At 41.3% G+C, this 15,150-nt stretch overlaps 1 protein-coding gene across 2 annotated transcripts in view; it reads right to left on the bottom strand.

Moving 5' to 3' along the window:
* Nucleotides 1-11,020, bottom strand: part of CYRIA (CYFIP related Rac1 interactor A) — an 84,311-nt gene extending 73,291 nt beyond the window's left edge. For both annotated transcript variants that reach the window (XM_070738591.1, XM_070738602.1), the window contains exon 1: nt 10,935-11,020. The gene's annotated coding sequence lies outside the window, so the exon portion shown is untranslated. The remainder of the gene's footprint in view (nt 1-10,934) is intronic.
* Nucleotides 11,021-15,150: the final 4,130 nt, after the last annotated feature.

Here is a 15,150-nt window from a genome sequence, read left to right as displayed (position 1 = left end):
CTTGACAGGTCAGAAATGTGCTCTGCTACGGTGTTGGCAGAAAGGCTGATGTTGCTGACCTTTCTTTTCTGGACAGACAATACTTGCAGCCTGTAATATGCACTTTTTTTACAAATTCACCTTCTTTGAATGGATTTCCTACTTTAGCAATCATCTCACTAACCACCTAGCTAGCTTCGACTGCTGCATCATTCTCTTTGGTTGCTTTCTTAAAGAAACCTTGTTGCCTCAGTAGATATGTTTTAAGATTAGCAACCCAGTTTGCTCTCTCATCTCCCTGGTATTTTGCATACTCCTCAGCATGTCTAGTTGTGTAATGACGTTTCAAATTGTATTCTTTGTGCACCGCAACTTTCTCTGTGCAAATAAGACACATCAGGATGCCCCTGTGCTCAACAAAGAAATATTGCACTTCCCACTTTTCCTGAAATTGTCTGTGCTTATCACCAACCTTTCTCTTCACTGCAGGCTTTGAAAAAGACATGTTTGGGCCTGTGTAATATATAATTCCACTTGGTGTCACTGTTTCAATGTTTAGCGGCTAAACTTTAGCCGATGCGTCTTTTCTGCTTTTTTTCTGTCCTTCTGAGTAGCAATTTCCGCCTCCGCTTCTCAGCCCGGGGTAATGGCGCAAGTTCACAATATGCCCGGCTGATGTCCCACCTCCGAGAGCAATATACCCCACCGTGATTGGTAGGTTCATTCAGCTCTGCACACAACATTGAAAAGTGCCATTCGTATCAAACTCAGGTCGCACTAACATTAAACTTTGATATTAAGGTGGGGGCCGCAAACTATTGTCCCGAGGGACGCAGTTGGCCTGTGGGCTGTGAGTTTGAGACCCCTGATCTAAGGCCTTATGCCACTGTCTGGCTGCCTTATCCTCCACCCTGGATGATTGCTTGTGGACCCAAGCTTTAGCTGAGATCTTGGCTGCTGCTGCCAATCCAGTCCTTCTAGGCTTGACTGCCTGAGGCAAAACGGCTGTCTCTTGAGGTAGGCCCAAACTCTCACTGGTGTCCTCCATTTTGTTTGCACAAATGCCCAATTTCAGTCTGCACATTTCCGCAGCCATAGGGAGTCCAGGGGTCAAACAGACCAGCCCCTGTTGGCAAGCTGAGTTGCGGAATGTGCCATGAGGCTGCTGCTGTCAGTTGCTAAGAGAAAATGCCCACCAAGCAGCTAGAAATGTTCAGCCCTGATCCGCCTCTGCACAAATTAATAATAATAATAATAATAATAATAATAATAATAATAATAATAATATATTAGACTTGTATGTTGCCCCTCTCCGAAGATTCGGGGCTGCCTACAAGTCCAGAGGCCTGGTAGTATATGGCAATCTGATGGCAAGACACCAAAGGATGGCTACTGCAGCCCCTCAATAACGGAATATGACTGCCAAAGCAGCCAGGAACACCCTGCCCATCCACCGCTGTGGAAAATAACTAGGAGCATTGCCATTGGTGATATAGGGCAACTAGGGAGTGTGTCTTCAGAATTTCCACTCAATCAATCAAGCAAGCAATGAGACTAGACTGACCCATTCTGGATTCTCCCATCGATCCAATGGAGAATATTTAATTGCTCAAAACAATCTAAATCTCTAAGATTTGAAAATCAGAACTTCAATTGCAATAAAGAACAATTTCAAATACACTGATTACTCCTATTTTAATATGTGTCATCATTTTCAGTTCCAAGAGATCACATTTATTTATTAATTTATTAATTGGATTTGTATGCTGCCCCTCTCTGAGGACTCATAGATTTTTTTCCATGAATTTAAAATTAAGGTGTTACATTATTTAATAGTATACCCAGTATGAGTAATGCAATATCACGTACTATAGGGTAGAAAGTGCATAGATACTATTAGGCCAAATCAAAAGAAACTGCTCTTTTTAAACTGGGTCAGCAGGAAGTTAAGAAAACAAGTGTCTGGAAGACAGAAACGAAAGAAATATGAAAAACACTGAAATAGAAAAGATATAACCGCAAACATATAACCAGAATTCTGTGTTACTTTCTCTATAACAAACCAGAATTTCCTGTATGCAGTACAGTAATTTTGGTAACTGAATATTTTGCAATGAATTGAAGTTGAAAATGATAGCATCACTATTTTTAAGGTTATCTCATTCATATTAAAAGGCATTAGTGAAGTCACTTGATATGCTTTGTAACTATCTTTGTTTAATAACATTGTGATTCTGGAAGCTTGCCTATTTGCAAAGAATTTATTCTCTACATTTGGGAGGAAAAAATATATATTCAAACTCTGCTTGACTTTGAAACAACTATTGCCATTATGCCAGAGATGACCAAATTATGGTCCACCAGTAATGTTCAACATCAATTCCCATTGGAATTGGCACTAGTCCGACTACTCAGTGATAAAAGTTTATAGATACTTCAGTCGATAATATATGGGGGCCTGACATTTGTTCATCTGCCTATGGAAAACCAATATGTTTCCAATTTTAATTAGAGCATGTTATGATATACAGTGATCCCCCGTTTATTGCGTCCCCAACCATTGCGAACAGGGTACTTCGCTATTTTTCAACCCGGAAGTCAAAAATACCATCTACGCATGCGTGCCGGGCACGCATGCGTAGATGGCAGCGGCTTCCCTGGGTCTTCCCCCTCTTGCTGGCGTCAGCGAGGAGTTTCCCCACCGCCCACGCAAACTCCTCGCTGCCGCCCGCCCTTCGCCCGCCCACGCCGTTCATTCTCGCCGCTTTTGAGCTGAGTCCGGAAGCGAATTCGCTTCCGGACTCAGCTCAAAACCGGCGATACCAAGCGCCCCCCGGACCCCCAACCCGGGTTTGGGGGGCTGCTAGGAAGCCCTCCATGCCGGCGGCAAACAGCCGCCCCGCCCCCAATCTTCGGCTCCTCGCTAGCGCTGTGGGAGTAAAAACACCGTCTGCACATGCGCAGACGGTGTTTTTACTTCCGCATCGCTACTTCGCGAAAACCCGCTCGTTGCGGGGGCTCCTGGAACGGAACCCTCGCAACGAGCGGGGGATCACTGTATTCCAAAAGTTAACTGAGATACCTGTGGAGAATTTAATTTTATAAAGCCAGAAGAAAGGAAAACAGTTAGGTATAATAACAAATATACTTAAATAATAAAAGTATACTGTATGTAGTAGAGCTTAGAACAGAATATATTTCATGTTAATGCAGATTGGATGAGAAGTACCTATTTAGCAAGTATAAATTACTACTATACAAACCAAAATGCAATCCTAAATACAAAAGGTGCCACACTAAAATATAAATACTAGACCCCAGTAAAGCACCAGCAGTGTTCCCTAATAGTCAAGCCATTGATTATCCACCTCCCAACACTCAGATGATTGATTGAAGTTGCCAGCAAGCCCATGTGATAAAATGAAAGTGAAACTAAAGCTGCATGGAGGCAAATTGCTACAGAGGCAAAGGTTGAAGCTGGCTGTTTTTTGCTGCAAGGAGGTAAGTCAATAATTTTAAATGCATATAGAATGTTAAATAGTGTACATCATTCGTACTGTTTGCTGTTTGGCAAATTGCTGGGAGGCAAAGGCTTTTTTCTTTGTTTTCCTTCTCCAAAATTAAGGTGTGTCTTATACTCAGATGCATCTTATACTCTGAAAAATATGGTAGTTGCTTAGATATTTATTTATTTATTTAATTAATTAATGGGATTTGTATGCCGCCCCTCTCCGAAGATATGCATTTATGTACTTCAGGACACTTCATTTTCTTACATGCAACAAATATGCTCTGATGCAACCTGTTATTCTCTGAATTAACAATAATAAACCATATAATCCCTGTGCTGTGTCACATTGGTACTGTTACCATGTGGAGCAGTACTACAGGAATTGAAACATAATCTTGAGATTTGATTGATAAAATCATGAACTCAGGGAATTTGTCAATTCTGTAATTCAGCTTTGAAATATACAAATATAGCAAATCAGAATATCAGTCATATTGGAACTACTTTCTCATTCCATCACTAGACACCACATATCCTTGGAAGAAATAACTAGCATTGCTTCTTCAAGGCTCTTCAATAGGTATATAGATGCCCATTCATTACAATGTGACTCCAATACAGCCACATCTTAAGCCATAGAGTGCTTTATAAACAATAACAAGCACCATGAATTGCATCCATAAGCCTATTGGTAACCAGCCCAGCCCAGTAGAGATACAGAAGTCCTCCACTCATGACCACCACTTAGCCCAAAACCTATGTTGCTAAATGAGACAGTTGTTAACTGAGTTTTGCCCCATTGTGCAAACTTTCTTGCCACAGCTGTTAAGTGAATCACTGCACCTATTAAATTAGTAACACAGTTGTTAAGTGAATCTGGCTTCCTCATTGACTTCGCTTGTCAGAAGGTTGCAAAAGGGAATCATATGACCCTAGGACACTGCAACCATCATAAATATGAGTCAGTTGCCAGTCATTTGAGTTTTGATCCCATAACCATGGGGATGCTGTAACGGATGTAAATGTGAAAAACAATCGTAAGTCACTTTTTAGGTGAGGTTGTAACTTTGAACGGTTGATAAACAAAATGTTGTAAGTTGAAGACTACTTTCATTACATGGGCAAAACTAGCTGAACCCATTACTACCTGGGCTGCTATTTTCTGTATCAGTTTTCAAATGATCCTCAAGGATATAAACAACTACAGTGAAATGTAATAATGTTGATGTGAGTTAAGAACATGAGTGAAGGTCCTTATAAGCTCCCATTTCAGAAACAACCACAACTGAATTGTACAAAGTTCCTTCCGGCTACCTACATCCTTTATTTATTTTTGAGCACAAGCTGAAAATCCAAGAGAAGCTTCATCCTGAGGATCTGCCCACTTATGGCAGCATAATTCCATGCAGAGTATTAATCTGAATGCTAAATATCTGGATTAATTCCAAGCAATTTGTAATACAGATTATACCCTGCAACATAGATATTGAACATTCATTCATTCATTCAATATTCTGCTTTACTGGTTTTATACATAATTCAAGACAACATACATAATATTCCTTTCTCCTCCTATTTAAATCATGATAATAATTTTAAATTGCCTAAATGCAAAAAAGTACCAAATTATAGAATAGTATTAGCATTTAGACTTATACACTGCTTTGCAGTGCTTTACAGCCCTCTCTAAGCAGTTTACAGAGTAAGCATATCTGAGTCCCCATTTTACCCAGCTTGAAAGTACGAGTATGTAAGGCTGAGTCAATCTTGAGCCTAGTGAGATTTGAACTGTTAAACTACAGCCAGCAGTCAGCAGAAGCAGCTTGTAGTACTGCACTCTAACCATTGCGCCACAAAGGCTCATTCTGCTTCATAGTGCTTTATAACTCTAAGCAGTTTATAGAGTCAGAATATTGTCCTTAACAATCTGGCTCCTCATTTTACTGACCTTGGAATGATGGAAGGCTGAGTCAACTTTGAGCTAGTCAGAATTGAACTCCTGGCAATGGAAGGCAGAGTCAGCCTGTAATACTGCATTCTAACCGCCGTGCTGCCACACAAATACAATATATCCTCATGAATAAACCAAGGATTTTAACTTTCAAAATACACCCCCAAAATTGGGTTCAGCTTGTCCAGAGGGACTTCTCTGTGAGTATATACCAGACCTGGGCAAGGAGCAGCCCACGGGCCGCATCCGACCCGCCCGTGATCTGTGACCGGCCCGCCCACTATCTGTGACTGGTCCGCGGAGGTCAGGGTCCGCTCCAGTGCGAGGATGAAAGAGCTCACCGCATCTGCCAGGACTCCTCCGGTTCCTGCTTTCCTGATGAATCATGAGGAAATCAGGAACTGGAGGAGTCCCGGCAGACGCGGTGAACTCTTTCATCCTCGCACTGGAGTGCACCCCGACCTCCTACCAAGAGCGGCCAAGCACACAAACCACGCAAACACTACAGCGCAGTGACTGTGGTGTACCATATGCTGTAAAGCAAACAATTAGGGGCTTGTAGAGTGTGTCTGGGTGTTTAGCTCAGGCCAGGGTCTGGGTCTTTACAGTATTGGGTAGAACTGAGTTAATTATATTAGTCCGGACCTCTAAAACCATCCCAATTTCTCATGCGGCTCCATGGCAAAATTAATTGCCCACCCCTGGGATATACAGTAGTTTTAAAATACACATACAGTATATAATTTGTGTTAAAACACCCATAATTGTGTATAAGACGACCCTCCCATTTTTAACAAAAATAGTATGAAAAATGTGTCACATGTGGATAAACTGAAAAATAAAACATGAAAAATTTTGAAGGGTCAAGTTATTCAGAGATGACACATTTTCCATGGTTTGAGGGTTGGCTTAGCAGTGTTGGCTTGTATGTGGCTTGTATGTGAATACACAGTTACAGAAATTTTATTTTTACTTTCTTGCCATTTGCAAAGGAAGCATGATCCAAATTCATGTACTAATACAGAAACTTGAATCATACCACTTAAAGATGATGCACTAACACAAGCGAGGAGGAAAAATAAGGTTGTCCTTGTGTTAGTATGATGTTGCTTGCTTCAAGATATAATCGCACTCTCTCTGTTTTCTGTTCCTCTCTTACATTTTCTCATCATCACCATCATTTATTTATTTATAAAGATAGGAGAATGAGAATTGCTGGGTGGAGAAGGGGGATGTGAAGTGGAGATATAATACTAAGAGAACATAAAAGTAAAAAGCACTTGTTACAAAGTTATCCATATCACTAAATATGTAAGTATTCCTGTAAATATTATCATATATTGTAAAACAGTGATGATGGGAAAGCAGTATCCTAAACATACAGAAATTAAATTTTGCAAAGGAAAAAAATAAAATAAATAAAAACAAAGACAATTCCCAAAAAATATAAACAGAAGGGATTTCACTCAGAAACATGCTTTGCTATTATAAAGAAGCTTTTCTGATTTATATTTCCCTCCTATGTATATGATGCAAAAATTGCATTATTTTAGACAAGGAAAAACCTAGTTGTGCCCCTTTTAATAACAAGCAAAAGATAAATTGGCTGAACAAATTGATCAAAATATGGCTCATTTTAGGACTAAAATCAATCAATAAAAAAATCAAAGGCAGATTTTGCATTTCGAGTTGGAAAATTAATATATTTGACCTATTGTTTTTGTTATTATAGTTATCTTTATATAAAGGTGAAGTAAAAAAATCTAATAAGCATATGAAATGGTAAAATAATTTTATTATGAAATTAAAAAGAAACATAAATAGTGCATTCACTCAGAACTGCTTTCCCCTTGCTCACTGCAGATATAGAAAAGAGCAAATCCAAATGCTAAAGCATAAAACATAATATTAATTGAACAGCATTTACTTGCTTTCCCCATCAATTATCTTCCCTTTACCATTTTCTATTGGCCTTGTCCCTCCAGAATGGCCTGGCACAAGATAGCAAACTGTCTGGAAAATGGATTTTTCCATCTCTTGGCTAATGTATTAATGACAAAGTGAGAACACAGAAACCCTTGTTGCCATTATGAGGCATTACTATGACCCAAATAAATCAAAACCACTAGACAGAATCTCAGGAACATTATCAACTCATGATGTCTCCTAAAAGAAAACTTTTATTGTATTTGTAAGTATCTTAAAAGTCTTAACTCATGAATCCAAACTTTAGTTTTAAGAACTAAGAAGGCTTTAACATTCATGACTGCGAGTGGAATGCAGGTTATATGGAGGCAGAACAAACTGTGCCAACTCCTTTGTCAAAAAACATTTCAGATCAAAGGAGCCAAAATAGAACAATAACTTAAAATAAATCTTAATTAATAGCTATTTGCTTCATGCAAAGAGCAAAGGGAGTAATGCATTTGGCATTTGTGTAATTATTGAGATGCTACAACAATGATTTTAATTCCATAAGATGAAAGAAAGATACCAGGTAGTTTGCTCACACAAACGTTAATTGGTGTGAAAACTGCACAACACCATAAAGGTAATCCTCAACTTATAACCACAACTGAACCTAACATTTCCTTTATTAAGCAAGACTTAGTGAATTTTGCCACATTTTATGACACTTCTCACCACAGTTGTTCAGTTGTTAAAGTTACTACGGTAGCACAGTTGTAATGTATAATGTATCTGGTTTCCCCATTGAGATTGCTTGTCAGAAGTTGTAAAAAGTGATTACATGACCATGGGGATGTGGTAATGGACATAAGTGTGAAAATGGTTATAAGCAGTGAAGGGCTATCAAATATTTTACTACCACACTGTGGGCATGGCTTATGCAGGACGCCCTGCATTTTCTTTCAACATCTTTCAGTGCAAATTGGGTGTTCTGGGGTGGAGCTCCATTTTCACTACCCCCCATCTGGGCAGTAGTCCACCCCTGGTTATAAATCTTTTTTTTTCAGTGCTGTTATAACTTCAAACGTCCCTACACAAATGATCATAGGACAAGAACTACCTGAATTGAAATTTCAGGTCCAAAATAATCCTAATTAGCAAGATTACTTAAGATACAATGGAGGAATAAATCTACAGCAATGGTCTGCTATTGCTCAGCACACATGGGAAAATATACATGGTGTAAACAACAACAACCAAGGCACAGAAACAGGCTAAATTGTAAGTGTAACTAGTAACTTGACATTTTTTGCAGTTTAAAATATATGGAATTTAATTGAGGTTGGTGAAACAATATTTAAGAGTTATTTTCCTTAATCTTAACCAAAAGCTTTCTGGGGTGGAAGAGGAGGAGGCAGCAAACATCAGCTCTTGACTCAGAACATCTGGACTCAGGAAACTGAACAAAACAGCAACATTGATGTCGTCTTTCTTACACTGCTACTTCAATCAAGTTTGAAGTCTGCAGTAAAAGCAGAAAGATCAGGAAACCCAACCATAAACCTATTTATAAATTCATGCAATTGATTTACATTGCATGCTAAACAAAGACTTCTATGTCAATTTAATCCTTAATACATTTAAAATATACTTCTTTGGGGTCGAACTCCACTGCAGATATGTACAAAAAAAATCAAAATCCATATGGATTTGCATTCTGATTCCATTCTGGACATCTGAAATGACTCTTTGCTAACTAAAACCATCTGCAAGCCCCATGAATTTTGCCATCACACACAAAATTCTATTTTCCATTATGATGGGCTGATCCCCCCCCCAAAAAAAAAGCATCAATAGCCTCATTATAGTTGGGCATTCAAAACAAAGCCCATCCAGCTGCCACATCCAAATGTTAAAAATGTGGTGAGGAGCACTTTTTTTTCCCCTATCACACAGCAACAAGAGCTTTTGACAGCCGCAGTCCTCCCTTCCAATCATCTCAAGTCAGCTGTACCTATAGCATGAAGACATAAGAACCTCATACAATGGCAGATTCCTTGTGTGTCCAATCACACAGCCAATAAAGAATTCTCATTCTCTCCCTCTCTCTCTTTCTCCCTCCCTGCTTGCCTGCTTCCCTCTCCCTCAAACTTGGTCAGCCCACAAGACAAACTGGATGCAGTCCATTTAACCCACACTGTCGAAACCAATCCCTATACGCAGCCTGATATCTACCAGATTTCATGAGACAGAGAGAGAGGGGAGGAAAGAAGGAAGGGAGGGAGGGAGGGAGAGAGAAATAAGAAAGAAAGAAAAAGAGAGAAGATAGATGGGAGATAAAAAGAATTCTTTATTGGCCAAGTGTGATTTGACACAGAAGGAATTTGTCTTTGGTGCAGAAAAAAAGGGGAAGGAAGAAAGGGAAAGGAGGAAGGAAGGAGATTAGGAAGGAAAGAAGGAAGGAAGAGAGAGAGAGAGAGAAGAAAGAAAAAGAGAGAAAGAGAGAAGATAGATAGAATTATTTATTGGCCAAGTGTGATTGGACACACAAGAAATTTGTCTTTGGTGCAGAAAGAAAGAGAAAGAAAGAAAGAGGAAGGGGGAGAGAGATAGCAAGGGAAGGAAGGAGGGAAGGAAGGGAGAGAGAGAGAAAGAAAGAAAGAAAGAAAGAAGGAAAGAAAGAAAGAAAGAAAGAAAGCTCACACAAACATCAACTGTTAACAACGCCGCTTGCCATGAAGAGGTTTCCGGTGCTGCACATGACAGGAGGAGGAAGCAGGATCCAACCCAAACGGGTTTCAAATGCAAGCTACGTCACTCATGCCACCTGCAACAGGGTGGATGGAGAGAAGAGAGGAGGCAGCCCAGCACTTCCTCCAAGGCCTATCACTTAAGCAACCAAAGAACCCATACCCACACACACACACACAGGCATAACTTCGTTGCGAAAGGGGCGGAGGGAAGCACAAAAGCAACCGCAACCTCTGTCTAATCCTTTCCCTCCGAATCACAGTTGAAGCAGAGGTCACACAGCCAAAAGGGAGGGAGGGAAAGCAGGCAAATCAAGCAACAGGTGTCCTTTCCACACACACATAAACACACACACGAACATCCAACTCTTAGCCCGCGCCCCTTTATTTGCAAATGGGAGGGGGGAGGGAGGAGAAGGAGGTTACATTCCCCCCTTCTCCACCGCCGAGTAAAACGTGTCGACTGGACGGGACTGCCCTGGCCGAGAGCGGCTGGCCAAACTGCACCCGAAGCTGCCCGGAGAAAGGTGGGGGGGTCTCATCAAAGATGGTGATCGGGAGGGCGATCCGCAATCCCATCCGCCCCTCCCCCGGATTAAATAAGCGGCGCAGTATTTACAAGCGGCCGGATCCCGCACAATCGCGTCCCTTTGCTAGGCGCCCCGGGACGCGCGCTCTTCTCCGGCCGTCAGCTCTGCGGCGCGGTCTTCCGATCCTACGAGGCTGAGCATCGCAGAGCCGGGCCCCTTCCTCCCCTCCCTCCTTTCTCTCCTCGCTCCCGCCGCCTTCCACACGCCGCGGCTGTCTCCTTGCTCGCCCGGCTGGGCTCCCTTACCTGCTCGCCTTGCCTCGGCCCCGCAGCAGACCAGGCAACGCTGAGCCATGCCCAGGCGGCGCTCGCCAGAATGACCCGACTTAGCTCAGCGAGCGCGGGCGGAGCGGGGAGAGGGGAAGGGGGGGAAAGGGAGGTGATGCTGAGGGGAGGAGGCGCAGGCGGGCGAGGGAGACACTCCCCGGGAGCTTCTTCTTTGCCTTCACTCGGCGTTGGGCGTCTGGGGAGGGGTGGGGGGAGGGAGGCGCTCAATGGCGCTGTCAGTCAGGGCGCGCTCGGCCCTCTTTTCCTCCCCGAGCGGCCACCGCCACAGACAGACGCCGCCTCCCTCGCTTGCCAAAGGGGGGGGGGCACCGGGGCAGTAACCCCCCCTTTTCTGGGGAGTGTAGGCCTACCCCCGGGTCCTCGCAACTCAGCCCCCGGCTGCCACGTGAAACGTGTCACGCAAGAAAGCGGAACGGATTCTGTGGCCCCTCTGCTTCAAGAGAAGTTGTGAGGAGGCTCGTTCTCAACGTGATGAAAAAAATGGATGTGGGGGGGGAACCATACACACACATAGGCTGCAGGCTGTTGCCAAGCTAGATGGATATTGGTGTAACAGGTTCCCTGCCAGCTTGTGGGGGTGTGCATGAGAGAGAGAGAAAAGCATATCGGCGTGGGATGCATACATACTTAATGCGTTAATGGTGGAATAGCATGGGGGTTGTGAAACCTTCCCAGAGTTCAAATCTTTTGGTTCCTTCTTCTCTTGATAGACATTATCTACCAAGGGAGTATCGCCTATGTTGCTTCTAAATAAACAAGGAAATTTAAGGCCATTCCTCTAAAATATTTTTCAGCTTTTGGCTCAGGATAGTCCAGATGGATTTTTAAAAAAATACGGTTACAATACCACAGGTTCCTATTAAATGCAAACTTAAATATAACTTACATGGGCCATGTAACCCTGAAACAGGAGACATTCATGGAGGCAACCTGGGAGGAGAATGCAAGTCATAGAATTCTTTCACCCATGCCTCAGATTGTTCCCTGTTGTGCCTGCAAAGTATTCAAAGCAAGGCTATGTAAAATACCTTCCCTCCCTCCCATACTATCATCTCTTACAATACCAGACAACACAGTATCAACAATAGAGACCTTTAAAATGCTAGGTTCTACCCAGTGGTGGGTTGTTACTGGTACGTGCTGGAGCTCCGATCTGGTAATAGCCGCGAGATTGCTCAATTTGTGCGCAACCGCTCCAGTGCCGTCTTCACCGGAACAAGTGGGCAGCACCATTTAAAAAAAAAAAAAAAAATTGGGCTTCTTTTGCTTCCTGTGCATGCACAGAAGCAAAATCTTGCAATGAACATGAGATTTTGGTGATTTTTTTTTGCTGCCACACATGCATGGAAGCAAAAAAAATCACCAAAATTGCACATGCGCGAGCATTCCCTCGTGAGATTTTGGTGCGTTTTTGCTTCCTACACATGTGCAGAAGCAAAATCACCTGAGGGCTTATGCATGCAGGTGTGTGCAGGCATATCCACACGGCCGCTCAAATGAGCAGGATGCACATGCTGCTGGTTCTATCATAAATCAAGATCTAAAATGGACACCTAACATCAAAAAACATCAAAAAAAGTAGAAGGAATGTTCTTTCTATGACAACTCGGGAAGCTGAAACTGCCCAAGGAACTGCTGATGCAGTTCTACAGAGGAATCATTGAGTCTCATCTGCACCTCTATAATTGTCTGGTTTAGTTCTGCAACCCAACAAAACAGGCATAGATTTCAGAGGATAATCAGAACTGCAGAAAAAACAATTGCTGCCAACCTGCCTTCCGTTGAGGATCTGTAAACTGCACGAGTCAAAAGGAGGGCTGCACCTCTATAATTGTCTGGTTTAGTTCTGCAACCCAACAAAACAGGCATAGATTTCAGAGGATAATCAGAACTGCAGAAAAAACAATTGCTGCCAACCTGCCTTCCGTTGAGAATCTGTAAAGCCATTCGCACCCTGGACATAAATTGTTTCAACTCCTACCCTCAAAATAGCACTATAGAGCACTGCACACCAAAACAACTAGACACAGGAACAGTTTTTTCCTGAATGCCATCACTCGGCTAAAAAAATAATTCCCTCAACACTGTCAAACTATTTACTATGGTAGGTCTGCACTACTATTAATCTTTTCATTATTCCTATCACCCATCTCCTCCCACTTATGACTGCATGACTCTAACTGTTGTTTGTATCCTTACGATTTATATTGACTGTTTCCTAATGTGATTTGATTGCTTAATTTATACCCTATGACAATCATTAAGTGTTGTATCTCATGATTCCTTACGAATGTATCTTTTCTTTTATGTATACTGAGAGCATATGCACCAAAGCCAAATTCCTTGTGTGTCCAATCACACTTGGCTCATGAAGAATTCTATCTTCTATCAAAGGGTTGAGGCAGCCATTTCCTCTGGCTATATTCAGCATAGCCGTTTCATGGTCTTTCCTAGGTTCTCTGTGCCTCTGATGCACAGACAGCATTTTCACTTGGATTACCAGCAAAACAAAGCAGCTGTTCATACCCACAGTGGTAACAACCTAGAAAATCCTCAAAGCAACATCACAGAGATTGCCTCAACAGATTGAGAAGGGTTTTCATTGCAACAACAAGCTTTGTGAATGGTTTGCATAGCACTACTTCCTACCACAACTCTTTATCATGTTTGAAACACACTGATATAGCAGCCGTCCTTTTAAAAAAATAATAATAATAATAATTAAGGATGCTTGTGTGGTTTCTATGATTTAAGAGGAACTATCGCCATAATTTCACACATTAGATCTGGTAGGTGTTACTTTCTAATACTTTATGTTGTATATTATTCTTTCCCTGACATACCAAACAGCCCAATCTTTCTGAGACTGTTACATTTCTGGTCTCCATTCCTGTTAAGGATGGATGCATTTCTTCCTCACACTAACATTCTTGGAGGCCACTGTCTCAACTATCTGCCTTACACCTTCAGAAACATTATAAACAATCCTGACTAAGATGTGTGGGAAACTTTCTCTGTGTATCTTTACCCCCATGTATCTAATTTTTTAAAGGGGGTTTTCTCTTTCTTTTTGTCCTTTTTGCCTTCCCACCTTTATCCCACCACAGTATTCCAAAATTTCATTCCTTGTTGATTGACTTTTTTCAACCAGAACTGTTCTTCATTTTTTCTTCTGCTTCTCTGAATAACATCCCTTGCTTGGTTAATTACTTGCCCCCTCCCCCTTCCCACAACTCAAAGTTATAGTGTTGAACCCCCATTCCTGGATCTCTCCTGGCCTACAAAAGAGCCTAGTAGAGATACTGTGCTATCCAATTATAGAGAGCAATTTAGAAATGCATACATGTTGGAGACTGGTGGTTTCCTTTGCAGGATGTCAGCATAATCATTTTGTAAAAGGGGTTTCTTTAAATGTTTTTTTTAAAAAATAAATAATGCTGAGTCATGAATTATCACAGATACTATCAAATACTTTTAAGAGATAAGATTTCCTTACCTCCAAAAAGAAAAGAAAAAGAACAATCACACTATGCGAGAGAATATATTCCCTTTGCAGTTAAGCCATAATACATACATATTTATTAAATATGATTTCTGAACACAATTTGTTTTCTGCATTTTGAAAAAATAAGCAAAGATTATGTACTCTACACATATAATTAACCATTACCATAACAAAGTAAGAATCTAGCTGTCTTTTTTCAGAAATAGGTCCAACTGAATTCAGTCATTCTTCCAATTTAGCATGTATCATGCAAAGCAGCTCAACTTAGGCATATCCTTTCAATAATCACATTAACCTAATGGGAAGATGGGATTTAAAAAGGCCTACAATGAACAAAGGAAATGAAAGAGTGCTAAAATGGTTGAAAACAGTTTGTTCAACTCCAGTTCCAATGTTATCCAGAGCTGATATATGGTTCACATTAAATTTTCTCAGACCAACGCAGCCATGACAAAGTTATTTTAAATCACTGTTGCCTAAAAGGAACCTTGGTATTAAGTTATATAACATCATTATATAGGAGGGGGGGGAAGAGTTGGATTTCCAATCTATATTTTATTGCATTTTCCACTACCGGTTCTCCAGAACTGATCAGAACCTGCTGAAGCCCACCTCTGAAATATTGGAATTTTATATTTATATGCTTATAAAATTAACATACTTTGCCAA

Source organism: Erythrolamprus reginae, chromosome 1, assembly GCF_031021105.1.
Source record: "Erythrolamprus reginae isolate rEryReg1 chromosome 1, rEryReg1.hap1, whole genome shotgun sequence".
NCBI classification, from domain to species: Eukaryota; Metazoa; Chordata; class Lepidosauria; order Squamata; family Dipsadidae; genus Erythrolamprus; species Erythrolamprus reginae.
The sequence above is the reverse complement of the archived record's forward strand: the minus strand, read 5'-3'. Positions and strand labels throughout refer to the sequence as shown.